The sequence below is a fragment of the Anolis carolinensis genome, chromosome 2, assembly GCF_035594765.1.
Source record: "Anolis carolinensis isolate JA03-04 chromosome 2, rAnoCar3.1.pri, whole genome shotgun sequence".
Classification (NCBI taxonomy): domain Eukaryota; kingdom Metazoa; phylum Chordata; class Lepidosauria; order Squamata; family Dactyloidae; genus Anolis; species Anolis carolinensis.
Window position 1 is genome coordinate 118,178,288 of NC_085842.1, and position 14,011 is coordinate 118,192,298.

Here is a 14,011-nt window from a genome sequence, read left to right on the forward strand (position 1 = left end):
TTTTATTGCAAATCTCACTATGGAATGACAATTATATGTGTGGATGATGAGAGTTGGTGCAAAAACATCTGAAGGTCACCAGGTTGGGGAAAGTCCATGGATCGGGCATGAGGGTACAAGGCAGACGCAAGAAGGTGGGACGCACAAGGGGCGGGACAGAAATGGTGCCTATATATGGAGTCATAAACATTTTGCACAAATGATACGTGTTGCCTGCTTTTTTGAGCAGCCTCCCCTCACTGCACCTGCTATTGCTCTGGATTACCTAATGTAGGGTGCAGGTATATTTATGATTTTTCTTTGAAAGAAGCCAAAAATATAAAGGATGGAAATTGTGTGGCCCTCCAGATCTTGTTGAACTGAAATTCCCAGCAGTTCTAGCTAGCAGAGCCAATGGGAGCCAATGATTGTAGTTGCAGATCAGCAGCATCAGGATGACCATATGATTCCCACCCTTGTCATAAGAGGAGAAAGGGGTATAAGTATCAAAATAATTTTTCCACATTCCAAACAGCAGGGCAGGATATGATACAAGAGATAGTGTGATATGCCAAATGAATAGGACAGGAAATCAAGGATTTTTTTTTTTGAAATGGAGAGTTGTGCTCAAAACGCTTCAGAAATACAATTGCTATTATTTCTTTCTGATATGTAAGATATCCAGCTGGGATTCCTTATGTTGCAGCAAGATCCAGGCCAGGACTTTTTGTCGTCTTTTCGAGTCACCCCTGCCACAAATGTGCAACTGTGCTTAAATACCTGTGGTTTTAATATTCCCCTATTGGTGCGACCACTAATTTAACTCATTCTGTCATATATCAGTCTCAATGGGGATGCTAGATTCTTTCCTCCTAACTACTTTTTATTCTGAAACTTAAAGGCTCTTTGCCTTTAAAGTGTCCTGCCATTCTTGATTATGTCTGATACTGTGGGCACGTTTCAAGGACGAATCAGCAGTTCACGAAGTCAAACTTAACCTTGGATCCTGGCATGGGCATCTTTCAGGCCTGTAGTAGGAAATCTGCTACAAAACAGGGGCTTTTTTGTTGAATTCCAAGGCCAGAGAAGCAGATGGTGAAAACAGAAAAACGGCCTGCCTCAGGGGAGCGTGCTTGCTCCATCAATGTTTAACATCTACACAACTGACCAGCCATTTCCAGAAGGCACAGAGAGTTTCATCTATGCTGACAATTGTGCCATCACCGCCCAAGCAGGGAGCTTTCAAATGGCTGAACAGAAGCTCTCTGAACCCTTAGGTGCTCTTACTGCCTATTACAGGGAAAACCAACTGATCCCTAATCCCTCTAAAATGCAGACATGTGCTTTTCACCTTAAGAACAGACATGCATCTCGAGCCTGGGAAGGATTACCTGGGAAGGAATCTCACTGGAGCATTGCAGCACACCAAAATACTTGGGAGTTACCCTGGACCGTGCTCTGACCTACAAAAAGCACTGCTTGGCTATCAAGCAAAAAGTGGGCGCTAGGAATAACATTGTACGAAAGCTGACTGGCACAACCTGAGGATCACAACCCGACACAGTGAAGACATCTGCCCTTGCGTTTTACTACTCTGCCACTGAATATGCATGTCCAGTGTGAAATACATCTCACCATGTTAAAACAGAGGATGTGGCTCTTAATGAGACATGCCACATTATCACAGGATGTCTACGCCCCACACCACTGGAGAAATTATACTGTTTAGCCGGCATTGCACCACCTAACATGCGTCAGGAAGTAGCAGCCAGCAATGAAAGGACCAAGGCATTGACATCTCCAGCCCATCCCCTGTTTGGGTATCAGCCAGCACACCTACACCTTAAATCAAAAAATAGTTTTCTAAGATCTACAGAGATACTCGCAGGAACACCTCAGCAAGTGAGAGTACAAAAGTGGCAGGCTAAAACCCGGAACTTCAATCAGTGGCTGGCACCGGAGGAGAGACTCCCCCCTGGGCACAGAGAAGACTGGGCAACTTGGAAGTCACTGAACAGACTGCTCTGGCACCATGAGATGCAAAGCCAACCTTAAGAAATGAGGCTACAAAGTGGAGTCCACGACATGCAAGTGTGGAGAAGAGCAAACCCCAGACCACCTATTACAATGGGGTCTGAGCCTTGCTACATGCACAACGGAGGACCTTCTTACAGCAGCACCAGAGGCACTCCCAAGTGGCCAGCTACTGGTCAAAGGACATTTAGTATAATGCCAAGTTGTTGGGGGTTTTTAACTTTGTGTTTTCAAATACATTACATTTTGTACCCTCGGTTCGCTTCTGGCACGATAAATAAAAAGGCCTGTGACTAGCAAGACAAGGGTTGCCAAAATGATAAGTGAAGCCAAAACCTCAAACCTGAGTTATACCAGTATAGATTTAAGGTCATTGTGTCCATTTATCATTAGGGAGTATTAGAACACTGTCTGCCCATCCTGCCCCCCAGTATCAAACACACAGCTGTTTCTCCCACTCTTTCATCTACACATATGTATCATATCCAAAAAGGTTTCATATGAATCTGGCTCCCCTTTTGCCTTATGATAAATTGTGTCCTACCTGCCAGGGTCATTATGAGGACATAAGAAATAAAAGGTACAATTCCATTCCTCTTAAAGGCTGGCAGGGCTATGCTTTCATAGTAAGAGTAGGATTACAGCCAAAGACTGTAGAGGAGCTGTATCAATTATTTATATATATGAAATATGAAATGTGCTCATATTTACTTTGGCATATAAAGCAGGCAATCATTCAAGGCAGTTTGCTGCAGAGATTTTTAGTGGATGAATAGTTTTTTATACCAATTGATAGCTAGCTTGAGAGATGAGCTTGAAAGCTAAAAGTCAGTGAATATATGGTCAAAGCTCTCTTTCAGCAAGTGGGGAAGGGACTGTTAGTGCATCCATTCAGAGGTGCTTCCTTAGCTTCTCACCTGGGGATTGCTGTGAAGCGCTGGCTGTTGTTAAGCAGAGGAAATTCACGTGCTATTCTGGGATGTAGACTTGGATGTTACAATCTCCCAGTTTCTCTGGATTCTGTTCACCTTCACTTTCTAATTCTTTTTTGTATCAAGACCATGTCCCTCTCCCTCCTCTTCCTGAAACACATGCATATTTTTGTAGATTGTCTAATGCATGCATTTCCCAATGTATTTTCCATTTTCACCCCTTGATTAAAGGGAGCCTGTGTGCATTTTTCAGTTTTGAGTTGTGCAAATTGATTAGCAAATAGTTCAAAAGGGCACAGGGGATGGATTAGCAAGAACCTGCCACTCACTGATTAGATAAATGTATTTTAAAATCAGGTTCATGCTAATTTCTTTTGATCATAAATGTAGTTCATTTGTAGATCAGTCATGGTTGCTGTTTCCCAACTAACCCCCCCACCCCAAGCAACTTTTCTCTCTCTGTTGAACAAAGAAACTTCTCTGATATTTGTTGACTACAGGATGAATGCAGGTGACAAAGATGGGATGGGCAAAGGCTCTGTTGCTTCATTACTGTTTCTGCCAGTGGTTTAAAGGTCAAAGCAATGTTCCAATTGCCAACCAAGAAGCGTTTTTAAAAAATCACCATGGGAGACAGGAACATTCTGCGCTGTTAAGCACCATCAACAGTGCAACCATCTGTGAAGTCCAGAGCACCATAGATGGCTTGCCTAGAGACCACCAACGCCGCCAGCTGTGGTAGCACATGCCCCTTCTGTGCCTGCGTTTATGCACTGAACATGATTATCATCACACAGGGCATGCCATGGTGCTGTTTGTTACCTCTCCCAGTTCCCTCAACAGTGATAGAAAAGCAGAAGGACAGAAATGGAAGAGTCCCTCCATTCCCCCCACCCCCCGCCCCGAGGCCAGTCCTTTTTGCCTTGATCTCCTTTAAGTTGGAGACCGAGATCAGGCCTTTTCCAGACACAACATGTGGAAGAATAAAGGGCAGCACACATGCCTTTAAATAGCCCTGGAAGGATATACTCTTCCATGAGGAATGCTCTGACAGACAGATTGGAACATGTTGTGTTTATATTTTAGAGGTCAGCGGATGGTGGAAATATGGCACTGGAGAAGGCTGGGGTAGTGCCTTAACCCAGCTGGTCAATTCAACTCGTCGCAGTCCAGACAAGGTGAAGAATCTCTTCCTTCATACTTAGCAACAACAGCAGCAGTAGTGACATCTGTTGCGGTATTCATGATTGGCAACCTACCCCGGTCACGCTTGCCTCCAAGGTCATAGCAAGGGTGGCTCCTTTTTTTCTGCCTGCCTCAAGCACTTCTAGAGTCCAAAGGCTCTCCAAAGATAGCAGTGAGCCACAAGGAGTCTTCCTGTCTATTTGTCACCTGGGCTCTCAGCTTCACTCAAGGATACGGCCAAGGAGCTCACTGTAGCTGAATGTTTGGGGGGGGGGGGGGGTGTGCCTAGGAGCCTTGTAGGAAAAGGAAGACAGGAAATGGTTTGCAGCAAAAAGTGATACAATCAGCTGCAAGTACGAAGAAGAAAGAGTAGTAAAAAGAGGGAGAATATAATTCTGTCTCCTTTTATAAGCAAAGTCCATCGGATTGAAGTTATAATTCACATGACTTTTTTAAATTTTGCAATGCTTTCCCCAATTTTTTAAAAGACACAACAAATGTATAATGAGGAAAACATACACAAAACATGTATGTTAAGGAAAATTGTACAGAAAATGAATATTTTATAGAAAATGGCACAGAAATGCATATTTTAGAAAAATTGTCAAGGCTGATTCTCCCATTAAGGGGATAGTAATTACCCAGTAATGTGGACTGACCTTAAATGTTGGGCACAGCCACATACATCACCACATTTTGTCTAGAGAGACCTTAGAAAGGCAACTATGAACTGTAAAAATAAGGTATATTACTTTGTACCATTTGAATGTAGAATTCAAATTGTAGAAATTGACTAAATTTGTCTTTGCTTCCCAAACATAGCAATGGCACTTCAGCCGTAGTGCTCCACTTCCCATCGTTTTACTTTCTCCATTGAGAGCTGTCTATACAACAACATGCCATCCTCTAGTCTGCTTCATAGGAATGGATGGATCCTCTGTTTCTAGCATCTTTCCTCCTTACGTTCTGCAATTCTGCATTTTGTAAATACATCAGTTTGCATCTTAAGGACATGCTTTCACTGGGCAAGTTGGTCCTGTGAAAATCCACTCTGGGGCATTGTCCAGATAGGCCAAGGCTACATCAATTTCATTGGGCTGTCAGCTTCCTGTCATCACCACTGTGCTCTTAACTAGTCCATCCAAGTGCCTGCCCATTGCAGTCATGTCTGCTGATGTCAGAAAGGGCCACGGCACAACTAAAAAGCAAGAGGTAGTTGCTCTTTCCTCCTCCTTCTTCCTGGTTATGCAAGTGTCCCATTGTGACATCGCAGCCTTGGGATACTTTCCAGCAAACTCTGGAGTATCTTTTGACTTCATCAAAAATGGAGCAAAGTTAGGTTAAAGTAAGAAAAACAAAAACAAAAAAAACTGTGATGCTCACTAGAAGCTGCTATTCATCATGAAGACAGCTAGCAGTCCATTCATGGTGGATTCAAATTTTTGGCCCAGTGTAGACAAGCCTAAAAATATACATTACCTGAGATGGAAGGAGAAACCCTGCCTCCCACATGTCTGTTTCCACCAACCTGCCTCCTCTCACTTTAAGATGAGCCAGCTGAGCCCAAATGCCATTATCCACCAATAGCTCTAGAGAGGTACAACCAGCTGTCCCATACCACAAAAGTGATGGGAGATCTTTCCTCAGACCACCAATGTCCTATTCTATAGAGCCTACCCTGATCATGGCCATATTGCCCTGGGTTAGATTCTCCAGAGGAGCGCAGGTGATAGATTCAGGTTACTCTGCCAAATCCACTCTGTCAAGGAATTTACCACAGAGCAAGATCTCCTATTGCTCCTTTATGCTGCTTATTCAACAATTCTTGCTCATATTTCATTTAATTTTTCTATCCTGGTTTTCTGCCAACATTGGGATTTTACAGTAAGATTAAAATGAAGTAGGATGAAAAACCTGATGATACAAAAATTAAAAAGTAAGAAATGAGATTTTGTTGTTTATTCAGTGTTTATTCATTCAGTCGCTTCCGATTCTTTGTGACCTCATGGACCAGCCCACGGCCATGGCCACCTCCAGCTCCTTCAGAGTCAAGCCAGTCACTTCAAGAATACCATCCATCCATCTTGCCTTTGGTCGACCCCTCTTCCTTTTTCCTTCCATTTTTTCCAGCATCATTCTCTTCTCCAAGCTTTCTTGTCTTCTTGCCATAGTACTGGTTGGATCTTCTTGCGGTCCAAGGGACTCTCAGAATTTTCCTCCAACACCACAGTTCAAAAGTGTCTATCTTCCTTCGTTCAGACTTCCTTATAGTCCAGCTCTCCCATCCATAGGTTAATACAGGGAATACCATTGCATTAACTATGTGGACCTTTGTTGCCAACGTGATGTCTCTACTCTTCACTATTTTATCGAGATTGGTCATTGCTCTCCTTCCAAGAAGTAAACATTTTCTGATTTCCTGGCTGCAGTCTGTGTCTGCAGTAATCTTTGCACCTAGAAATACAAAGTCTGTCGCTGCCTCCACGTTTTCTCTCTCTATTTGCCAGTTATCAGCCTGTCTGGTTGCCATAATCTTGGTTTTCTTCATGTTTAACTGCAACCCAGCTTTTGCACTTTCTTCTTTCACCTTGGTTATAAGGCTTCTCAGCTCCTCCTCACTTTCAGCTATCAAAGTGGTATCATCTGCATAGCTAAGGTTGTTAATGTTTATTCCAGCAACTTTAACTCCAGCCTTGGATTAATCAAGCCCCGCACACCACATGATGTATTCTGCATACAAGTTGAATAGGTAGGGTGAGAGTATGTGGTGTTATCTTAAAACAGGTATAATTTAAAACAGGATACAAACGGTTTTAAAACATGACTACAAAGACAAAAATGCAACATACAGAAACAACCAAATAATTGCCAAATACTTCTTTAAACAGAAAATCTACTTGCAACAGGAAAGTAGAAATCGGAGCAGCCTAGCTTCACATGGAAGTCACTGAGAAAACTCCTTCACAGGTTCTCATCAAGTGAGCCTGTGATAATGCTGGAACCATAAGGAAAGCTTCCCATAAAGGTCTGAAGACTTCTGTAGGCTCGTACAGGGAAACATGCTCTTACAGATAGACTAGAACCTAAAGGATAGGTAGGTCATAACCAACAGTTTGATTTGCCCTTGGAAACAACTTGGCAGCCAGTGAGGCAGTTTCAAAAGGAGAATCACAGTACAAACTCACATATCCACAGGCGATATGTTCCAAGACCCTCATGGATACCTGTAGCCATGGATAATATTGAACTCTATATTTTGATTATTCTTGAGTCAGAAGTATATCATAGAATTGTAAGGAGGATCTACAGGGGCTCACAAACACTTCCAGAGGTGGGCAGAGGGATATTTTTGGAGGGTGAGTAAGTGAAACCATGGATATTGAATCCATAGATAAGAGGGTTGTATTGTAAATATTCTGTGTAACCTCAATGTATGCAAGTATGCAGTTAGCAAGGAAGGAGGAGCAGTTACTACTGTTTGCTTGCTCACATGCCCTGTTCCTCTAATATTGGTATTAAACATGAAATAAAATTAAGATTAGACTCTATCTAAAAAAAACAGCAAACAAAGCTATGAAACCACAGAACTGTAAAGGAATCCCAGAGTCCATCTACTTTAACCTGGTGCTTATGCAGGAAAACACACAAGAAAAGTCCTATATGTTGGATACCTCCCCACATCAGACTTCTCTTTTTCTTCTTCTTCTTCTGTGTAATGTCTCTTACCTGATAAGAAACCTATTAGACCCTTTCTTCACTGGAAGAAAAGAATGGCTACCTTCACAAAGACATTATTTGACCTCATTGGGGGTCTATTGTGTGTGTGTGAGAGAGAGCATGAAAAAGAGAGCTCTGTGTACAGTTCATAAGCAAAAATGTTGCCGATTGTGAGTTAACTGGAAGGCCTTCTAAAATGAATTACTGATGGCCTTTTCTTTCAGCACAGAAGTGTGCTAGTAAAATCTTTTTTTCCTTGAAATTCAGCTACATGAAAGAATAAATGCTATGGGAAAGGGCTTACTTGATATACAAATACACTCCTAATTTATTCCCTCCACAAAGAACCCTCTGCCCAAGTCTGTAGTTCAGTAAACAGGCACAAGAGGGAGTGAAGCCAAGGAAAAACAAAGCATTAATTATGAAGAGTTAATGTTAAGAAGACAAAGAGTATTTCACACCTTAGGGACTAATTAGTTTATTGCATCAATGAACTACAGGTGGCAATTTGCACATTCCAGGAATGAAATTAACAGTGTGCGTACTGTTTCAGCTGCAACCCCTGTATCTACTTCTCATGTTCTTACCACTTCTTCCTTATGTTTTCCATTGTATTTATGACATTACAAGTGCCAGCATAAACACCTTGTTGTAATTATGGCATCAGGCGTGCACTTTGTATCTGCCAACTACTTCCTACACATCTTACCTGGCGGGCCAGGTGTGATCCCAGCAAGGTGAATCAGGCCAGAAAACAGAAAGGACTTTGGTGAGCTGAGGCAACCAGCAAATTCTAACAGGCAGTGAGTTGATCAGACACGTCAAGACCAAGGTGGCCTCTTGGTCCAGTAGAACTGCAACAATAGGCTCAGGGCATGATTTACAGTAATAGATAGAAAGTGGCTGTGTTTGTATTTCTGCTTTCAGCATAGTTTCAAGACTCTGCAATCTGCACATCTGAAAGATGCTAAGAGGAACATGGGTGTTCTTCTGTAAAGGACTATTAACGACTGAGGTTCTTTCAGGCAGGGGGAAATCTTTTTATCCCATCCGCTGCCCCAAATTTGTAAACAACTAATAACAACTGCCACCAATTTGGAAAGATGCAACCACCAAAGACTTAGAGAGGATACCTTTTACTTTCTTTTCTTTCTTCTTCTTATTCACTTTAGATGGTAACGCAACTTGGTTTATAATATATGCGACAGAGGCTTAGATGTTGGAGGAACAATAACAAGTTTATTCAGGCACAAAGCTTAGTGGTTACAATATTGTTTCTCACTTAGAGGCACTTTGATTAACAGTTACAATACTAGAATGAGGTGAGTCAAACTCCCTAAAGTGTCACTTCTTTTACTTAAAGTAATTAGAACTTCTTCCTCTGCTACTTTTAAACCGCAGTCACCCCTGTGATATACGATCACAGATTCTCTGTTCCTTACCAGGACACAGACTACATTAAATAAGTCACCAAACTTATTTTAATCTGACTCAAAATGAACAATTGAGTCTCCTTGATCCCCTCAACTTAGGATCAATCTTCCCTGTGCCTCATCAGAGCACAGACCAAATCCCTTTTTTAAAACTCTGCACTTCTTCAACAAAATGGCAGTTGGCTCCGCCTACTTCTCCATGGCAACCAGCCTCTGAGTGCTGAGATGCAATAACTGTAATACTTACCCTTTTAAAACACAAACACACAATTAAACATAACATCTGTAAACCAAAAATTCATACTTCATTACAGCTTCTTGGTTATTTTTAAAATGAATTAGTCAATTAAAATCTGCTTGTAGTTTGCAATACCATTTTTAGGTGCAAGGTGTCCCTAGTGATTCTTTTATAGAAAGAAGGTTGGCCTCTCAACTCCAAGAAACTCCAAAGTTTTTTGGCTGAAACTGATTATCTGGATCCATTTCAATCTGGTTTCAGGCCTGGCTATAGAACAGAGACTGCATTGGTCGCCTTGATAGATGATCTGTGAAGAGAGCTAGATAGGAGAAGTGTGTCCCTGTTGGTTCTCCTAGACCTCTTAGTGGCGTCCGATACCATTGACCATGGTATCCTTCTGTGTCATCTCTCTGGGATGGGGCTAGGAGGCACTGTTTTACAGTGGCTCTGCTCCTTCCTGGAGGATCGGACCCAGAAGGTGATGCGGGGGGACTCCTGTTTGACCCCCCTGTCCTGTGGCCTGTGGGGTTCCTCGGGGCTCTATTGTGACCCCCTTATTGTTTAATATCTACATAAAGCCTTTGAGTGAGATCATCTGCAGTTTTGGAGTTTGGTGTCACATATATGCAGATGACACCCAACTCTATTACTCCTTTCCACCAGAAGCCAAGGATGCCACCCTGACCTTGAACTGGTGCCTATCATCAGTAATGGACTGGATGAGAGCTAATAAATTGAAATTAAATCCTGACAAGACTGAGGTGCTCCTGGTCAGTTGGAAGGCAGATCAGGGTATAGGGATACAACCTGTGCTGGAAGGTGTTACACTCCCTTTGAAGACAAAGGTACGCAGCACAGGGGTGATCCTGGATTCATCACTGACCTTGGAGGCCCAAGTGTCAGCAAGAGTGCCTTTACACAATTAAAGCTTGTGTGCCAGCTGCGTCTGTACCTTAGATGCCTGATCTGGCCACAGTAGTCCACGCCTTAGTTGCATCCCATTTGGATTACTGCAACGTACTCTATGTGGGGCTGCCTTTGAATACAGTTAAGAAACTTCAGCTGGTCCACAGATCAGCTGCCAAATTACTAACTGGGACACCATAGAGGGAGAGAACCACCCCCATATTACGGCAACTCCACTGGCTCCCAGTCTGCTTCCAGACGAAATTCAAAATAATGGTCATTACTTTTAAAGTCCTAAACGGTTCAGGCCCAGACTATTTGGCTAGCCACATCTCCAGACAAAAACTTGCCCAGGGGCTACAATTGGCAGTGGGGCCATGCTATCAGTCCCACCCCATCTCAAGCATGGTTGATGGGAACGAGAGAAAGGGACTTTTTCATGGTTGCCCCCTGCCTCTGGAGCTCTCTCCCTAAGGAGATCAAATCGGCTCCCTCCCTACACTCTTTCAAAAATCAACTAAAGACCTTTTTATGCTCACAAGCATACAGAGAGGAGGACACATAGAACATCTGACACAAATATAATGGAAACAGAATATGGAAATTGTTTGCTACTTGTCTTTTAAATTTTATATTTTAGTAATCCTAATTTTAAGTCTTGTTACAAAATGTTTATCTGTCAAAATGTAATTTTGTTATGTCATGCCTAATTTGTCTCACTATTACTTGACGGGGATGTTTAATATGTGTTATTTGATTTATGGCCGTTTTTATTTTGATTACACTTTACGGTGTTGAATGTTTGCTGCTGTTTGTTGTGAACCACCTTGAGTCCCCATGGGGAGATAGGGCAGGATAGAAATAAAGTTGTTGTTGTGGTTGTGGTTGTTGTTGTTATTATTATTATTATAGAATGGGCCATTCACTTCTTCACAGGACCTTTAGGTGCTATACATGTTCTGCTACCCTATGTAGGTACTAGGCTTGCTCAAATAATTCGTTTTCCCCGTTTACCGTTATTGATTCGTTATTTTCGGTTTTTTTGAAGCAATATTGAATCTTGGTTGTCCACACGCCTGGATATCGCGGTTTCGAACCGCGATTGGCCGTTTTCCGTAATGGCGCCTTTTTTTTCGTTTTTAAAAAATGCTTTGTCAAATCATCCAAACTTGTTTAAGTCCACTGGGGCAATCTAGTGTGTTGTTTGCACCTTGTAGCCAATCAGAGAGCACGTTTAACCAGGGGGAGGGGCTGGTAGGACGTGCTTAATGAAAACAGCGTGCACACGCCTCGTGGCTCAGTCGCACTGGGAATTTTGGAGAGGGTGGAAGGGTAGATTAGATTTTGGTGCAGGCAGACAGGAAAGATTGCTGCGTCACAGCATGGCTGTGTGAAGACCAGGAGAAAAGGTGGGGTGGTCTGTGGCTGAGTTTGGTGGTGTGGGTCTTTCTATTTCTTTTGTTGTTGCAAAGGGCTGTCCTGTGGGTGTTTTTCCTGTTCAAAATACAACTCCTTTGGGGGAAAGAAAAGGTTGCCTTTGTGCCTTCCCCAGTCTCAAACACCACCGGGGCTGCGTGTGTGTGTGTCTGCCAGGGACGCTTTGGGAAAGAGTTGCATATCCCATACTTTCCTGTTCAAAATACAACTCCTTTGGGGGAAAGAAAAGGTTGCCTTTGTGCCTTCCCCAGTCTCAAACACCTCCGGGGCTGCGTGTGTGTGTGTCTGCCAGGGACGCTTTTGGAAAGAGTTGCATATCCCATACTTTCCTGTTCAAAATACAACTCCTTTGGGGGAAAGAAAAGGTTGCCTTTGTGCCTTCCCCAGTCTCAAACACCACCGGGGCTGCGTGTGTGTGTGTCTGCCAGGGACGCTTTGGGAAAGAGTTGCATATCCCATACTTTCCTGTTCAAAATACAACTCCTTTGGGGGAAAGAAAAGGTTGCCTTTGTGCCTTCCCCAGTCTCAAACACCTCCGGGGCTGCGTGTGTGTGTGTCTGCCAGGGACGCTTTGGGAAAGAGTTGCATATCCCATACTTTCCTGTTCAAAATACAACTCCTTTTGGGGAAAGAAGAGGTTGCCTTTGTGCCTTCCCCAGTCTCAAACACCACCGGGGCTGCGTGTGTGTGTGTCTGCCAGGGACGCTTTGGGAAAGAGTTGCATATCCCATACTTTCCTGTTCAAAATACAACTCCTTTGGGGGAAAGAAGAGGTTGCCTTTGTGCCTTCCCCAGTCTCAAACACCACCGGGGCTGCGTGTGTGTGTGTCTGCCAGGGACGCTTCCTGATTTTCCCAAGCCAACTTTGGGAAAGAGTTGCATATCCCATACTTTCCTGTAGAACTGGAAAGTACAGGTATCCCCTTGTAAATAAATAAAACTAACTAAATGTTATAGACTACGCTTTTGCAACAGTAAATTGGCCAGAATATAACACGTTGCCAATCAAGATTCAACAAATATTTCCCACCAGTAACACAACACCTTACCATCATCCCTTCTGTTACCTGAAAACACTCCCCTTGTCATGAAGCACTCAGCTGTACGCGGGTCTGGGGGAGCAAGTCCTGCTAGTGGTCAAGCCACGGCCAGGACACTGTGGGGGGCCAAAAAAGTTAAGGTGGGTCCCATCCGTCTGGAACGCCGAACTATGGGAGTGGGTGGACTTGATGAAGAAACAGGCTGTTCTAATGCAGACAGTTCACAGGCATCCACCCGGAGCCGGTTGTCGCATGGAGCTGAGACAACTGGACGATCATTGGAACATACAGGTGTTGCCGTCCTGGAACTACAGGTGGTGGATAGTGAGGATATAGATAACCCCACCCCTCCACCAGCTACTGACAGTGAGGAGGAGGTAGAGGAGGTACTACCATCAAAACGTAGACTTTCTCATGCTGCTGAAAGGGTGCCCACGACTCCCATCTCTGAGGGCGTCGCCACAGTGGCTGTGGGGAGGCCAAGGTCATTTATTTGGGACCATTTCCATGTCCACTCTCAGAGTTCTACTTTGGCAGTTTGTAGACACTGTGGGGCAAATATCAGCAGAGGCAGAGACACGAGACATCTTGCGACCTCGGGGTTGAGCTCTCACATGAAGCGACACCATCCCTCCATTTCGCTTGGAGGGGGAACTGCAAGCCCTTCCAGTGGCAGCCTTAGCACGCAAAGTTCACCAGGTGAAGATAGTGGAAGGCGGACACAGTCCACCTTGGAGGATTGGGCCATTCCATTACCCAGAAAGAAAACGGGGGAAACATTGCTCACACCCCAGCAGATAACCCAAACTGTGGGAGAGATGATTGCCCTAGATCACCATCCCTTCCGCCTGGTAGAACAAGAAGGCTTTGTACGCCTTATGAAACGACTGTGCCCCCGCTACAAAATCCCCTCCTGTCACACCTTTTCCAGAAAAGTAATCCCCGGCTTGTACGAGGGCTGTAAGGAACGCATTATCCAGATGTTGCGTACCGCCATGGGAGGACACATCCATTTTACCTCTGATATTTGGTCAAGCTTGGGAGGAGGCCACTCCTACCTCTCTCTCACGGCACATTGGTGGGAGAAGGAAGGCACTATGGATACATCCC